The sequence below is a fragment of the Salmo salar genome, chromosome 03 (assembly GCF_965601325.2).
Source record: "Salmo salar chromosome 03, fSalSal1, whole genome shotgun sequence".
Lineage (NCBI taxonomy): Eukaryota > Metazoa > Chordata > Actinopteri > Salmoniformes > Salmonidae > Salmo > Salmo salar.
Window position 1 is genome coordinate 32680337 of NC_138293.1, and position 17506 is coordinate 32697842.

Below are 17506 nucleotides of genomic sequence, written 5' to 3' on the forward strand. Positions count from 1 at the left end.
GTGTGGGCAGAACTGAAAAGGGGTGTGCGAGCAAGGAGGCCTACAAACCTGATTCAGTTACACCAGCTCTGTCAGGAGGAATGAGCCAAAATTCATCCAACTTATTGTGGGAAGCTTGTGGAAGGCTACCTGACACATTTGACCCAAGTGAAACAATTGAAAGGCAATACTACCAAATACTAATTGAGTGTATGTAAACTTCTGACCCACTGGGAATGTAATGAAAGAAATAAAAGCTGAAATGAATCATTCTCTCAACTATTATTCTGACATTTCACATTCTTAAAATAAAGTGGTGATCCTAACTGACCTAAGACAGGGAATTTTTACAAGGATTAAATGTCAGGAATTGTGAAAAACAGAGTTTAAATGTATTTGGCTAAGGTGTATGTAAACTTCCAACTTCAACTGTACATATTTTCATTAAAAACTTTATTTTGATTAATTTATTCATACCATTTCATCCTTCCACAAGATATAGTCCCGAAACAAATCTAGGGTTGCTACCCAAGCCGGCTTGTCGTTCGTTCAATTGGTTCGGTTGCCAGAGACAAGACCCAGTCGTTCAGTCTTTTTGTTCTGTATCTATGGACGCGACCCAGTCGTTCGTTCTAAATGTTCCATTGCCATACTGGCTGGCAACGTTCTTATCCCTTGCATGCTAGCAAGCCAACTACGGCTAACTTACAGTCACGTCAAACAGCGCAGACAGAATAACATCAGTAGCTGCATTTGTTTAAGCTGTTTTCTAGTGACATTTATTTGGATACATCCAAAACAAGGAGCTAATGAGGCACGATTTCGCCTGGCATGGAAAATGTGCTCTCTCGTTAGGACACTGTTGTTCAGAGGAGCTAGGCAACAACACAGCTAACACAATAACTTCAAATTGAAGCTGGAAAGACTACAAACTAGCTGCGCTTCGCTTCATTTTACCTTTTTTCAATTTACATTTCTTTGTATATATCCATAAAATGATGTCAGCTGATTCATGACAGGCTGAGAAACGCTGCCTGCCTCTCTCTCTGGTCTCCCGAACCCCACACGTTCATTACTATGGGATAGTTGGATGTTGAATTTGAATATTGAAACATTGTTGCAAATGTCTGAGAGACAGACAGCAAGGTTTATACAATTCTCCACTGTTGAAAACTAAATGTTTGTCTAAAAGAAATGTGAGATAATGTCTAGATGCTTTTTATAGAGGAGATCAAGTTTTTAACTTCCCTGCCTGGGCTGATGAGATGCGCAGTCAGATGGAACAGAGTAAATAGGCCTTTTAATGTCATAGATTTAGCCAGTGGTAACTTGTGCAATAGACACCGGCTGGAATGCACTTTTAACCAATCAGAATTCAGGATTAGACCCACCCGTTGTATAATCATTTTATAGAAATCACATTCCAACATCCCATATACGGTCGTTGTAGGTGACCCTTTTAGAGTTTGGTCAAGGAAGTGAGAGACAAACAGAATCCAGACACATTCCAATGCAGTAGCCCAACCCGACAGCCTGACTATCTCGGGAACACTGTCTGACTGACCACTGATTGACTAGAGTGTGATGACTGTGATGACCTTGCCCCCTCCACTCCTCCACCGGTCAATACGAGCAACAAGCAGCCTGGCCACTGATAAGAGATTGGCCAGATGGGGAGACCTTGATGACAGACAGCTTCCTGGTTCCCTGCCCCCCCCTCCTTCACTTCGATGAGGAGCCATTGCGGGCTGGCAGCCCTGCGCACTCAACGGAGGAATATGCTGATAACGTACCAGGCAAACAAAAACGCTCTTTGTGCCTCTCTCTCAGTCTCTCTGTTTCTCAGTCCCCTGTTTCGGGGGACTTTATTCCGTCTCTAACCACACTTATTCAATTTCCTGCACAGCAGTAGAAGGGTTCCTTATCTTGGGCTGTTTATACCTGCAAATCGCCCAGCAGCCCTTTTGTTTGCAGGTGACCCACCCCGAGGTGACATTTAATTCCTGGAAAGAAAATGTGGTCATGCTCCATGGCACAGCCTCCCTAGCCTTGGGGGATTTACTATTACATGCTACAGAGTGGTGTTCGTTCACCATCTAGAGTATACAGACCTAGCAGACAGACAGAGGTACACAAACAAGAGCGCTGCTGCTAATAAAACATAATGGAAATAAACCAAGCCCAATGAGACGCAAATACACACACACACGGAATAGTAATCAGTATGTAGACTAACCTATCCTGCACAGGTTATCACACAAATACACCACTGACAGAAATATGCAAGCAAACACGCACGCACGCACACACACACACACACACTTACCCTATCATAATTCATTTGAATGACTTCACTCCTTTTAATTTTTCCTCCGCCGATATAATTTTTAAAAATAATTAACATCTGGGGTGTATATCATATTCAATGCTGCCAAAAAATGAATTATAAACTCCTACAAAATCGCCTGCAGTATAAAGTGAACGTCAGTGACAAATTCTTCTCTAAATTGCAATAATTTTCTTCACAGACACTACGGATGCAATATATGCCTACTTTCCCTTTGATAGAGGCAAGATCCCCTTTCTTCCTATAAAATAAAAAAAAATACAACCTTAGAGTGAAATGCTTACTTACAAGCCCTTAACCAACAATGCAGACTTAAGAAAATACCTTTAAAAAAGTAAGAGATAAGAATAACAAATGATTAAAGAGCAGCAGTACATTTTTTATTTTTATTTTATTTCACCTTTATTTAACCAGGTAAGCTAGTTGAAGACAAGTTCTCATATACAACTGCAACCTGGCCAAGATAAAGCAAAGCAGTGCGACACAAACAACAACACAGAGTTAAACATGGAATAAACAAGTGTACAGTCAATAACACAATAGGGAAAAAAAGAAAGTCTATATACAGTGTGTGCAAATGGCTTGAGGAGATAAGACAATAAATAGGCCATAGTAGCGATGTAATTACAATTAAGCAAATTAACACTGGAGTGATAGATGAGCAGATGAGGTGCAAGTAGAATGACTGGTGTGCAAAAGAGCCGAAAAGTAAATAAAAACAATATAGGGATGAGGTAGGTAGATTGGATGGGCTATTTACAGATGGGCTATGTACAGCTGCAGCGATCGGTTAGCTGCTCAGATAGCTGATGTTTAACTTGTTATGGATAGGGGGCAGTATTTTCACGGCCGGATAAAAAATGTACCCGATTTAATCTGATTATTACTCCTGCCCAGAAACTAGAATATGCATATAATTATTAGCTTTGGATAGAAAACACTCCAAAGTTTCTAAAACTGTTTGAATGGTGTCTGTGAGTATAACAGAACTCATTTGGCAGGCCAAAACCTGAGAAGATTCCAAACAGGAAGTGCCCTCTCTGACCATTTCTTGGCCTTCTTGATCATCTCTATCCAAAACAGGGGATCTCTGCTGTAACGTGACATTTTCTCACGCTCCCATAGGCTCTCAGAAGGCGCCAGAACGTTGAATGATGACTTTGCAGGCCATGGCTGAAAAACAGTAGCGCATTTGGTAAGTGGTCGATCTGAGAACAATGAGACTGGTGCGCGCGTGCACGAGACGACTCCATGTTTACATTTTCAGTCTTTGAACGAAAACAACGACTCCCGGTTGGAATATTATCGCTTTTTTACGAGAAAAATCGCATAAAAATTGATTTTAAACAGCCTTTGACATGCTTCGAAGTACGGTAATGGAATATTTTGAATTTTATTTGTCACGAAATGCGCCGGGCACGTCACCCTTCGTTACCCTTCGGATAGTGTCTTGAACGCACAACAAAACGCCGCTATTTGGATATAACTATGGATTATTTGGAACCAAACCAACATTTGTTATTGAAGTAGAAGTCCTGGGAGTGCATTCTGACGAAGAACAGCAAAGGTAATCCAATTTTTCTTGTAGTAAATCTGAGTTTGGTGAGTACCAAACTTGGTGGGTGTCAAAATAGCTAGCCATGATGGCCGGGCTATCTACTCAGAATATTGCAAAATGTGCTTTCACCGAAAAGCTATTTTAAAATCGGACACCGCGATTGCATAAAGGAGTTCTGTATCTATAATTCTTAAAATAATTGTTATGTTTTTTGTGAACGTTTATCGTGAGTAATTTAGTAAATTCACCGGAAGTGTTCGGTGGGAATGCTAGTTCTGAACGTCACATGCTAATGTAAAAAGCTGTTTTTTGATATAAATATGAACTTGATTGAACAAAACATGCATGTATTGTATAACATAATGTCCTAGGAGTGTCATCTGATGAAGATCATCAAAGGTCAGTGCTGCATTTAGCTGTGGTTTTGTTTTTTGTGACATTACATGCTAGCTTGAAAAATGGGTGTCTGATTATTTATGTCTGGGTACTCTGCTGACATAATCTAATGTTTTGCTTTCGCTGTAAAGCCTTTTTGAAATTGGACAGTGTGGTTAGATAAAGGAGAGTCTTGTCTTTAAAATGGTGTAAAATAGTCATATGTTTGAAAAATTGAAGTTTTCGGATTTTCGAGGAGTTTGTATTTCGCGCCACGCCTATCATTGGATATTGGAGCAGGTGTTCCGCTAGCGGAACGTCTAGATGTAAGAGGTTAACCTGTTAGGGCTAGGGGGCAGTATTGACACGGCTGGATAAAAAACATACCCGATTTAATCTGGTTACCACTCCTACCCAGTAACTAGAATATGCATATACTTATTACATATGGATAGAAAACACCCTAAAGTTTCTAAAACTGTTTGAATGGTGTCTGTGAGTATAACAGAACTCAAATGGCAGGTCAAAACCTGAGAGATTCCTTTACAGGAAGTGGCCTGTCTGACAATTTCTTGAACTTCTTTTCCATCTCTATCTTTTACTAAGGATCTCTGCTCTAACGTGACACTTCCTACGTCGTCCATAGGCGCTCAGAGCCCGGGAAAAAACAGAATGTCGTCATCCCAGCCCCAGGCTGAAACACATTATCGCCTTTCTCAAGTGGCCGATCAAGGGACTCTGGGCTTAGGCGCGTGACCCGACCGCCCCCGCCTTTGTGATGTTTTCCTCTGTTTGCCGAAAAGGAGATTCCCTGTCGGAATATTATCGCTTTTCTATGAGAAAAATGGCGTAAAAATTGATTTTAAACAGCGGTTGACATGCTTCGAAGTACGGTAATGGCATATTTAGAATTTTTTTGTCACGAATTGCGCCATGCACGCGACCCTTCTTTACCATTTCGGATAGTGTCTGGAACGCACGAACAAAACGCCGCTATTCGGATATAACGATGGATTATTTTGGACCAAACCAACATTTGTTATTGAAGTAGCAGTCCTGGGAGTGCATTCTGACGAAGACAACAAAAGGTAATCAAACTTTTATAATAGTAAATATGATTATGGTGAGTGCTAAACTTGCCGGGTGTCTAAATAGCTAGCCCGTGATGCCTGGGCTATGTACTTAGAATATTGCAAAATGTGCTTTCACCTAAAAGCTATTTTAAAATCGGACATATCGAGTGCATAGAGGAGGTCTGTATCTATAATTCTTAAAATAATTATGCTTTTTGTGAACGTTTATCGTGAGTAATTTAGTAAAATGTTAGCGAATTCCCCAGAAGTTTGCGGGGGGTATGCTAGTTCTGAACGTCACATGCTAATGTAAAAAGCTGGTTTTTGATATAAATATGAACTTGATTGAACAAAACATGCATGTATTGTATAACATAATGTCCTAGGGTTGTCATCTGATGAAGATCATCAAAGGTGAGTGCTGCATTTAGCTGTCTTCTGGGTTTTGGTGACATTATATGCTAGCTTGAAAAATGGGTGTCTGATTATTTCTGGCTTGGTACTCTGCTGACATAATCTAATGTTTTGCTTTCGTTGTAAAGCCTTTTTGAAATCGGACAGTGTGGTTAGATTGACGAGAGTCTTGTCTTTAAATAGCTGTAAAATAGTCATATGTTTGAGAAATTGAAGTCATAGGATTTTTAAGGTTTTGAAAATCGCGCCACAGGCTTCAAGTGGCTGTTACGTAGGTGGGACGAATTCGTCCCACCTAGCCCATAGAGGTTAAAGTTAGTGGGGGAAATATAAGTCTCCAGCTTTAGCGATTTTTGCAATTCGTTCCAGTCATTGGCAGCAGAGAACTGGAAGAAAAGGCGGCCAAAGGACGTATTGGCTTTGGGGATGACCAGTGAGACATACCTGCTAGAGCGCGTGCTACGGGTGGGTGTTGTTATCGTGACCAGTGAGCTGAGATAAGGCGGAGCTTTACCTAGCATCAACTTATAGGTGACCTGGAGCCAGTAGGTCTGGCGACGAATATGTAGCGAGGGCCAGCCAACTAGAGCATACAGGTCGCAGTGGTGGTTGGTATAAGGGGCTTTGGTAACAAAACAGATGGTACTGTGATAGACTGCATCCAGTTTGCTGAGCAGAGTATTGGAAGCTATTTTGTAAATGACATCGCCGAAGTCGTGGATCGGTAGGATAGTCAGTTTTACGTGGGTGTGTTTGGCGGCGTGAGTGAAGGAGTCTTTGTTGCGAAATAGGAAGCCGATTCTAGATTTAATTTTGGATTGGAGATGTTTAATATGAGTCTGGAAGGAGAGTTTACAGTCTAGCCAGACACCTAGGTATTTGTAGTTGTCCACATATTCTAAGTTAGAACCGTCCGGGGTAGTGATGCTAGTCGGGCGGGCGGGTCCGGGCAGCGAACGGTTGAAAAGCATGCATTTATTTCACTAGCGTTTAAGAGCAGTTGGAGGCCACGGAAGGAGTGTTGTATGGCATTGAAGCTCGTTTGGAGGTTAGTTAACTCTTACATCTAGACGTTCCGCTAGCGGAACACCTGCTACAATAGCCAATGATGGGCAAGGCGCGAAATACAAAGTCCTCGAAAATCCGAAAACTTCATTTTTTCAAACATATGACTATTTTACACCATTTTAAAGACAAGACTCTCCTTTATCTAACCACACTGTCCGATTTCAAAAAGGCTTTACAGCGAAAGCAAAACATTAGATTATGTCAGCAGAGTACCCAGCCAGAAATAATCAGACACCCATTTTTCAAGCTAGCATATAATGTCACAAAAAACAAAACCACAGCTAAATGCAGCACTAACCTTTGATGATCTTCATCAGATGACACTCCTAGGACAGTATGTTATACAATACATGCATGTTTTGTTCAATCAAGTTCATATTTATATCAAAAACCAGCTTTTTACATTAGCATGTGACGTTCAGAACTAGCATTCCCACCGAACACTTCCGGTGAATTTACTAAATTACTCACGATAAACGTTCACAAAAAACATAACAATTATTTTAAGAATTATAGATACAGAACTCCTTTATGCAATCGCAGTGTCCGATTTTAAAATAGCTTTTCGGTGAAAGCACATTTTGCAATATTCTGAGTAGATAGCCCGGCATCACGGGCTAGCTATTTTGACACCCACCAAGTTTGGGACTCACTAAACTCAGAATTACTATTAGAAAAATTGGATTACCTTTGCTGTTCTTCATCAGAATGCACTCCCAGGACTTCTACTTCAATAACAAATGTTGGTTTGGTTCCAAATAATCCATAGTTATAGCCAAATAGCGGCGTTTTGTTCGTGCGTTCAAAACACTATCCGAAGGGTAAAGAAGGGTGACACGCCCGGCGCGTTTCGTGACAAAAAAATTCAAAATATTCCATTACCGTACTTCGAAGCATGTCAAACGCTGTTTAACCTTTTGGAGCTAGGGGGCAGTATTTTCACGGCTGGATAAAAAAACGTACCCGATTTAATCTGGTTACTAATCCTACCCAGTAACTAGAATATGCATATACTTATTATATATGGATAGAAAACACCCTAAAGTTTCTAAAACTGTTTGAATGGTGTCTGTGAGTATAACAGAACTCATTTGGCAGGCAAAACCCTGAGACATTTTCTGACAGGAAGTGGATACCTGATGTGTTGAATTACCTTTAAGCCAATGCCATTGAAACACACAGGGGCTGATTAATGTTTTGGCACTTCCTATTGCTTCCACTAGATGTCACCAGCCTTTACAAAGTGTTTTGAATCTTCTACTATGAGATCTGACCGAACAAGAGCCTTGGAACGGTGATGGCCGATTAGACTCTGGCGCGCGAGGTCATGTTGGGTACCCTCGTTCCAAAACGTTTTAAAAGAGAATGCATTCGTCCACCTTGAATATTATTCATGTTCTGGTTAAAAAAGGCACTAATGATTTATGCTATACAACGTTTGACATGTTTGAACGAACGTAAATATATTTTTTCCCCTCGTTCATGAAGTGAAGTCCGGCGGGCTTAGATCATGTGCTAACAACACGGAGCTTTTTGGACATAAATGATGAGCTTTTTTGAACAAAACTACATTCGTTATGGACCTGGGATTCCTGGAAGTGACATCTGATGAAGAGAATCAAAGGTAATGGATTATTTACATAGTATTTTCGATTTTAGATCTCTCCAACATGGCCGTTTGTCTGTATCGCAAAGCGTATTTTTCTGGGCGCAGTGCTCAGATTATTGCAAAGTGTGATTTCCCAGTAAGGTTATTTTTAAATCTGGCAAGTTGATTGCGTTCAAGAGATGTAAATCTATAATTCTTTAAATGACAATATAATATTTTACCAATGTTTTCTAATTTTAATTATTTAATTTGTGGTTTTACGGCGAAAGCATAAAGTTAGATTATGTTAGGAGAGTACATTGACAATAGCTGTGTGTAATGTTTTGTCAATTCAAAGACAGGGTCACCAAAACCATAAAACCAGCTAAAATGATGCACTAACCTTTTACAATCTCCATCAGATGACACTCCTAGGACATTATGTTAGACAATGCATGCATTTTTAGTTCTATCAAGTTCATATTTATATCCAAAAACAGCGTTTTACTATGGCATTGATGTTGAAGAAATCGTTTCCCTCCAATAACCGGCAGTCAAGTCAGCACCACAAATTAAATAATTAAAATTAGAAAACATTGGTAAAATATTATATTGTCATTTAAAGAATTATAGATTTACATCTCTTGAACGCAATCAACTTGCCAGATTTAAAAATAACCTTACTGGGAAATCACACTTTGCAATAATCTGAGCACTGCGCCCAGAAAAATATGCTTTGCTATACAGACAAACGGCCATGTTGGAGAGATCTAAAATCAAAAATACTATGTAAATAATCCATTACCTTTGATTCTCTTCATCAGATGTCACTTCCCGGAATCCCAGGTCCATAACGAATGTAGTTTTGTTCAAAAAAGCTCATCATTTATATCCAAAAAGCTCCGTGTTGTTAGCACATGATCTAAGCCAGCCGGACTTCTCGTCATGAACGAGGGGAAAAAATATATTTACGTTCGTTCAAACATGTCAAACGTTGTATAGCATAAATCATTAGGGCCTTTTTTAACCAGAACATGAATAATATTCAAGGTGGACGAATGCATTCTCTTTTAAAACGTTTTGGAACGAGGGTACCCAACATGACCTCGCTCGCCAGAGTCTAATCGGCCATCACCGTTCCAAGGCTCTTGTTCGGTCAGATCTCATAGTAGAAGATTCAAAACACTTTGTAAAGGCTGGTGACATCTAGTGGAAGCAATAGGAAGTGCCAAAACATTAATCAGCCCCTGTGTGTTTCAATGGCATAGGCTTAAAGGTAATTCAACACATCAGGTATCCACTTCCTGTCAGAAAATGTCTCAGGGTTTTGCCTGCCAAATGAGTTCTGTTATACTCACAGACACCATTCAAACAGTTTTAGAAACTTTAGGGTGTTTTCTATCCATATATAATAAGTATATGCATATTCTAGTTACTGGGTAGGATTAGTAACCAGATTAAATCGGGTACGTTTTTTTATCCAGCCGTGAAAATACTGCCCCCTAGCCCCAACAGGTTAAAATCAATTTTTATGCAATTTTTCTCGTAAAAAAGCGATAATATTCCGACCGGGAAACCCTGTTTTCGTTCAAAGACGAAAAAATAAAAACATGGAGTCTTCTCGTGCACGCGCCCCCAGTCTCATTGTTCTCAGATCGACCACTATCCAAATGCGCTACTGTTTTTCAGCCATGGCCTGCAAAGTCATCATTCAACGTTCTGGCGCCTTCTGAGAGCCTATGGGAGCGTTAGAAAATGTCACGTTACAGCAGAGATCCCTTGTTTTGGATAGAGATGATCAAGAAGGCCAAGAAATAGTCAGAGAGGGCGCTTCCTGTTTGGAATCTTCTCAGGTTTTGGCCTGCCAAATGAGTTCTGTTATACTCACAGACACCATTCAAACAGTTTTAGAAACTTTGGAGTATTTTCTATCCAAAGCTAATAATTATATGCATATTCTAGTTTCTGGGCAGGAGTAATAATCAGATTAAATCGGGTACGTTTTTTATCCGGACGTGAAAATACTGCCCCCTATCCATAACAAGTTAACACAGTGTCCAAGGAAGGGCCAGATGTATACAGAATGGTGTCGTCTGCGTAGAGGTGGATCGAGGAATCACCCGCAGCAAGAGCGACATCGTTAATATATACAGAGAAAAGTCAGCCCGAGAATTGAACCCTGTGGTACCCCGATAGAGACTGCCAGAGGTCCGGACAACAGGCCCTCCGATTTGACACACTGAACTCTGTCTGAGAAGTAGTTGGTGAACCAGGCGAGGTAGTCAGTTGAGAAACCATTGAGTCTGCCGATAAGAATACGGTTATTGACAAAGTCGAAAGCCTTGGCAGGTCGATGAAAATGGCTGCACAGTACTGTCTTTTATCGATGGCGGTATTGATACCGTTTAGTACCTTGAGCGTGGCCGAGGTGCACCCGTGACCAGCTCGGAAACCGGATTGCACAGCGGAGAAGGTACGTTGGGATTTGAAATGGTCAGTGATCTGTTTATTAACTTCGCTTTCGAAAGACTTTAGAAAGGCAGGGCAGGATGGATATAGGTCTATAACAGTTTGGGTCTAGAGTGTCACCCCCTTTGAAGAGAGGGTTGAAATAACAATAGCAGGGCTATATACAGGGGGTGCCGGTACAGAGTCAATGTGCGGGGGCACTGGTGTCGAGGTAATTGAGTTAATATGTACATGTAGGTAAAGTTATTAAAGTGACTATGCATAGATCAGCAACTAGAAGCTACCAACCTGCTCCACTACAGCCCCGTTGATGAGAATGGGGGTTTGCACTGTCCTCCTTTTCCTGTTGTCCACAATCATCTCTTTTGTCTTGATCATGTTGAGGGAGAGGTTGTTGTCCTTGCATCACACGGTCAGGTCTATGACCTCCCTATTGGCGGTCTCATCGTTGTCGGAGGTCAGGCCTACCACTGTTGTGTCATCAGCAAACTTAATGATGGTGTTGGAGTTGTGCCTGGCCGTGCAGTCATGAGTTAACAGGGAGTACAGGAGGGTACTGAGCACGCACGCCTGAGGGGCCCCCGTGTTGAGGATCAGCGTGGCGGATGTGTTGTTACCTACCCTTACCACCTGGGGGCGGCCTGTCAGGAAGTCCAGGATCCAGTTGCAGAGGGAGCTGTTTAGTCCCAGGGTCCTTAGCTTAGTGATGAGCTTTGAGGGCACTATGGTGTTGAACACTGAGCTGTAGTCAATGAATAGCATTCTCACATGGGTGTTGCTTTTGTCCAGGTGTGAAAGGGCAGTGTGGAGTGCAATAGAGATTGCATCATCTGTGGATCTGTTGGTGCAGTATGCAAATTGGAGTGGGTCTAGGGTTTCTGGGATGATGGTGTTTATGTGAGCCATGACCAGCCATTTAAAGCATTTCATGGCTACAGACGTGAGTGCTATGGGTCGGTAGTCATTTAGCCAGGTTACCTTAGTGTTCTTGGGCACAGGGACTATGGTAGTCCGCTTGAAACATGTTAGTATTACAGAATCAGACAGGGAGAGGTTGAAAATGTCAGTGAAGACACTTGGCAGTTGGTCAGTGCATGCTCGGAGTACACGTCCTGGTAATCCGTCTGGCCCTGCGGCCTTGTGAATGTTGACATGTTTAAAGGTTTTACATCGGCTGCGGAGAGCTTGATCACACAGTCGTCCAGAACAGCTGATACTCTCATGCATGTTTCAGTGTTACTTGCCTTGAAGCGAGCATAGAAGTTATTTAGCTCGTCTAGTAGGATTGTGTCTGTAATAGTTTGCAGGCCCTCGTACATCCGACGAGCGTTGGAGCCGGTGTAGTACGATTCGATCTTAGTCCTGTATTGATGCTTTGGTTCATCGGAGGTTCGTCAGAGGGCATAGCGGGATTTCTTTTAAGCGGTTGCTCTTCCCTTTAGCTCAGTGTGAATGTTGCCTGTAATCCATGGCTTCTGGTTGGGGTATGTATGTACAGTCACTGAGGGGACGACGTCCTTGATGCACTTATTGATGAAGCCAGTGACTGATGTGGTGTACTCCTCCAATGCCATCAGAAGAATCCCGGAACATATTCCAGTCTGTGCTAGCAAAACAGTCCTGTAGTTTAGCATCTGCTTCATCTGACCACTTTTTTATAGACCGAGTCACTGGTGCTTTCTGCTTTAATTTTTGCTTGTAAGCAGGAATCAGGAAGGTAGAATTATGGTCCGATTTGCCAAATGGAGAGCGAGGGAGAGCTTTGTACGCATCTCTGTGTGTGGAGTAAAGGTGGTCTAGAATTTTTTTCCCTCTGGTTGCACATTTAACATGCAGATATAAATTAGGTAGAACTGGTTTAAGTTTCCCTGAATTAAAGTCCCTGGCCACTAGGAGCGCCACCTCTGGATGAGCGCTTTCCTGTTTGCTTATGGCGGTATACAACTCATTGAGGGCGGTTTTAGTGCCAGCATCGGTCTGTGGTGGTATGTTGACAGCTACGAACAATACAGATGAAAACTCTCTTGGTAGATAGTGTGGTCTACAGCTTATCATTAAATAATTCTACCTCAGGTGAGAAAAATCTCGAGACTTCCTTAGATATCGTGCACCAGCTGTTGTTTACATAAATACATAGGCCCCCGGCCCGTGTCTTACCAGAAGCTGCGGTTCTGTCCTGCAGATATAACCCGCGAGCTGTATAACCCGCCAGCTGTATGTTCTTAATGTCGTTGTTCAGCCACGACTCTGTGAAACATAAGATATTACAGTTTTTTAATGTCCCGTTGGTAGGATAAACGTGCTTTCAGTTCGTCTCTTTTATTTTCCAGCGATTGAACATTAGCTAGCAGGACGGAAGGCAAGGGCAGATTAGCCACTCGTCGCCTGATCCTCACAAGGCACCCGGATCTCTTTCCATGAAATCTCGGTTTCCTTCTCCAGCGAATAACGGGGATCTGGGCTTGGTCGGGTGTTTGTACTATATCCCTCCCGTCTGACTCATTGAAGAAGTTTGAGGTGAGCAATCGCAGTTTTGATGTCCAGAAGCTCTTTTCGGTCATAAGAGACGGTAGCAGCAATATTATGTACAAAACAAGTTACGAACAACGCAAAAAAACTAACAAAATGGCATGGTTAGTTAAGAGCCGATAAGACGGCTGCCTTCCCCTCCGGCGCCATCCCCATCAAACAAGCATCCAACAAGCGCCTTAAGAGAATTGTCTTTTAAAAACATGATGTTTTTTAAACTAAACTCTCCCGGACACAATAAAATCTATGTCATGATGAAGGAGAAAATTGCTGACAATGCCAAGTTAAAATATTCAATAGCACAGGTAGAAATAGTCATGCCGCAATAGGACAGATTGCATTGTTTACACTGATCATCACTATTCTTGCCTTTGGTCTCACCTGTAATAAATCTTCTTTGTTCTTATTTGTTGTCTAGTATTTGCTATATGTTGTGTATATTGTTGACTCAATGTGACATACTCTTGGCTTCAATTCATCTCCATGTAAATATTACCATATGAACTGGAAATTATACTGTAATAAAATCGGACATATTGTTATTACCTTCAATCATCTTCCTTATTCTTAAAGTCTCATACATGATTAATGCTGAATATAAAAAATACAGCCTACGTGTTTTTACACACATGAACGTTTGATTAAATGCATTACTTTGTCATGACATTTGTAAGCCCTGGGAAGGACGTGACTTGTGAAAAACGACTAAGAATTTACATTTAAGCAGGGGTGTTCAATTAAACTGAAACTCCTCTCCACTGTATACACCACAGGGAACAATATTAGTTTGCCACCACCATTATTTGAGTTGGGTTGTTTGAGTCTGAGGAACTTCCATTTACTTTAACTCTAGATCTCACATTTGAGTGGAAAAAGTGAGGCAGGGATCCGGTCCAGTGTGTTTATATCCACTTGAGACATTGAGGGTGTGAATTGAGCTGGGTTGTGTCGCTGCCAGCAAACAAGATTTAGGGGCATGCTAAGCAAATGAAATCAACCTGTCAGGAGGCTTAGCTCCCAACCTAATAGATTGAGTGTCTGTTCATCATAGGGCCATATAACAGGAAGTTTTACAATCACATCTAAATACACAATAAAAGCAAGCTAGGCCTCTCCTCTCCCAAAGGCCTGCACTCTTAAATCACAGTTGCGCGTATGGACAGATGGGAACATTCTTGTTGCTGCTTTTGGTTTCCCAAGACCCACTCAGGAAATCACTGCTAATCTAAATTACCCCATCAAGGGTGATATTGTGTTTTGTTTCGCAGAATGAAATGCTGAATCCTGTGCTGTTCAATATAGCTTTTTCTCATTTTAATAAAACATTTTGGGGACAAATCGTATCTAGGTTTACCAGTTTCTCCTATTCATGGGAAATTCTGCAAGGTTACATTCAAAAAGACACATTTCATCTTAAAGATGGACATAGCGAGAAAGCATTGTGAGGGAAAGGATTGTGTGGGAAAGGATTGCTATATATGCTGTAGCCAATATTGACTGAATTCTAATGATGACTGCAGTATAATAAACAATTTGAGAATGTGATGGTTAAGATCCATCTCTCAGCGACACCCCCCATGCGGTCACGGCTAGATGAAAGTCCAAACGATAAAACCCGTCTTGTTTCACGGAAGACTTCCATTTGGGCCCGAACGTGCCATGGGAAAGGGATAAATCAGAGGGCGTTCTGTGTGCATGTTCACAGCACGCAGTCTCGCCAGTCATCTGTGAATCTCCCAGGGCTCGACTGATAATTCATGATAGCCCTGCCATAAACCCGTACCGTTCAGATATGAATTATAAAAACACCAAACCAAGCATATCAGTCAGATGACAGACTGGACGTTTATGGCTGGAGGCCAGTGTGGAGAATCGAGGCCCGATGCTTTCTTTCCATTCATTCCACTCTGACAACTGGAAATACCAGTGTGGCACATGGGAGACCATTCCATCAATTCACAGCCATGGCTTACTTATGGCTTGAGTCCAATCATTTTGATGAGTTGGGACCTATAGTTGACCCTTATAACCATCTTGATAGAATAAAATCACTCAAGTATGGGAGTTGATAGAATAATATAATAACTTTTAGGCAAGATCGTCTATTGAAAGCAATGCAATCTAATGCATGTAAAATATCAAATTATGTGCAAATAGTTTCAAGTAAAAATGTAAGCCCTCCATGTCTACTAAGAGTGAATAAGAGTGCCTACATTTTGGCAATTTTCACTGACTGAAAAAGTTAGTCTCTAATTCTCAATATGTACAAGGGTCATGTGAATAAACTAGGTCAAAAATAATTACACCACTGTCTGCTTTAACCCTTAGGCACTTTTCACAAAGGCTGGTATTTGAATAGACAAAACATTGACACCTCAGTTTAATATGCTTGTCAAATACACAGAACCTGGTGTAGAAACTGTATATTGCCTGCAATCCAAACACTTGTTGGGAACAAAACAAACAGTGTTTCCTGAATTATCCTTAATCCCCATCTACACAAAGAGATGTCACAGACAAAGAAGAGAAACGACTTTATCTTCTTCTTTCTGTTTCATACATGTTTGGATGTTTCGGTTGAGGGGCCTATTCCACTCCTGGTATTAACAACAGAACAACGTCTACACAATATCTACACAAAATAAACCGCAGAACATAATCCCCCCCCAAATCTTGGCTTCTTTTCTTTGAAGTTCATAATAACTGCCATTGTGAGAGGAACTTGGCCCTACCTTTGTAGGGTTGGCGCTTGGCTTGCTCTGAATCTGGTTGTCAACGTCTATCTTCATATCTACAGGCTGGGCGGTCTAAAACCAACCTTGAGTAACATGATACCATCCCTGACCCAGTTTGCTGCTCCAGGAATGATATACTTAGTCAATATATGGCCATATAAGTTAGATAACAATTTGAAAAAGCAGCAATAAAAAATAGAGAACGGAAGTCATTACTAGAACTTTTAGAAAGCATTGTGCATAAATAGAGAGAAACAGAGCGATATATTTGAATATAAAAATCACATCCACTGAACCATGGTTTCCAATGATGTGCATTCAATGATGTCCCTATTATGCTAATTAGAAAACCCACCAAATGGCATTTTTCATAAACGTTAATTAACTCGATGGAATGAGGGGACAGTCACAAGTATTTGCGCTGACTCCATTCCTCTAGTTACAAAAACCTAGAATAAGCATTCAATAACCCATTAAAGATTTTCAAAACACAAGGAATGTTTTTGTTTCGGGTGTACATGGCCACGTCATAATACTATCACTTCCTCACTGAAGAGAGCAAGTCATTTTTAAGAGGGGGCCTTTTGTAGGTCGGAATTCCATGGAAATGTGATTTATGCTTAAAAAATGGCACACAAACACACACACACACACACACACACACACACACAAACACACACACACAAACACACACAGGGTGAAGGTGAGTGGCGTATGGATGGATCCGACATAGTTTTCAATGTGAAAACCCACACACATTCCTTCTTTGATAAAAATGGGCAAATATGCATTCATAGGCCTGAGAGCCCTCGCCTTCATCAAGTGAAACCCAAAACCTTGACTTTCTGCATACCAAAGCAGGAACTCCCCTGAAAAGAAAATCACCGGGACCGTTCAGCCCAGACCATCTCGCAGCTCAAATCAGAGCCCCATTCTTCAAACTTTTCTGAGGTCGTTTTTTTTTCTTGGGAAAAAAATTGGAGTTATTTAGTATCGTCTTCAAATGCTATACATCTACAAAGTGAGTCTATCTCCTTCTGAATGCTTGTGCCTGCTTCGATTGTTCCATTCCCATCTCTTTTTAGTTAACAAATCATCTTTCACAGTCAGATTTAAATATAAAAACCAAAAAAACTATTGAAATCTATGAAAGTGTGAAATAAAAACACAACAAAGAGATATTTAATTCAAAAGAAATCTCAGCAGTTGATATGCTTTGACGTTTGGCTGTAATCAATGTTTGGCACGCTAGCATGTGATTTGAGTACAATGAGAGTAAATCCGAACAGACATGTAATGATTGTCATTAAGCAGAAATACCAACCAACCGATATTAATGCATCCGATGGGAACATATCAGAGAGAATAGTT

The 17506-nt window shown here is 41.1% G+C and overlaps 1 protein-coding gene across 4 annotated transcripts in view; it reads right to left on the reverse strand.

The window, feature by feature from the left end:
- LOC106599757 (adhesion G protein-coupled receptor L2) overlaps positions 1-17506 on the reverse strand; it is a 126176-nt gene that overhangs the window by 78950 nt on the left and 29720 nt on the right. The window lies entirely within an intron of this gene.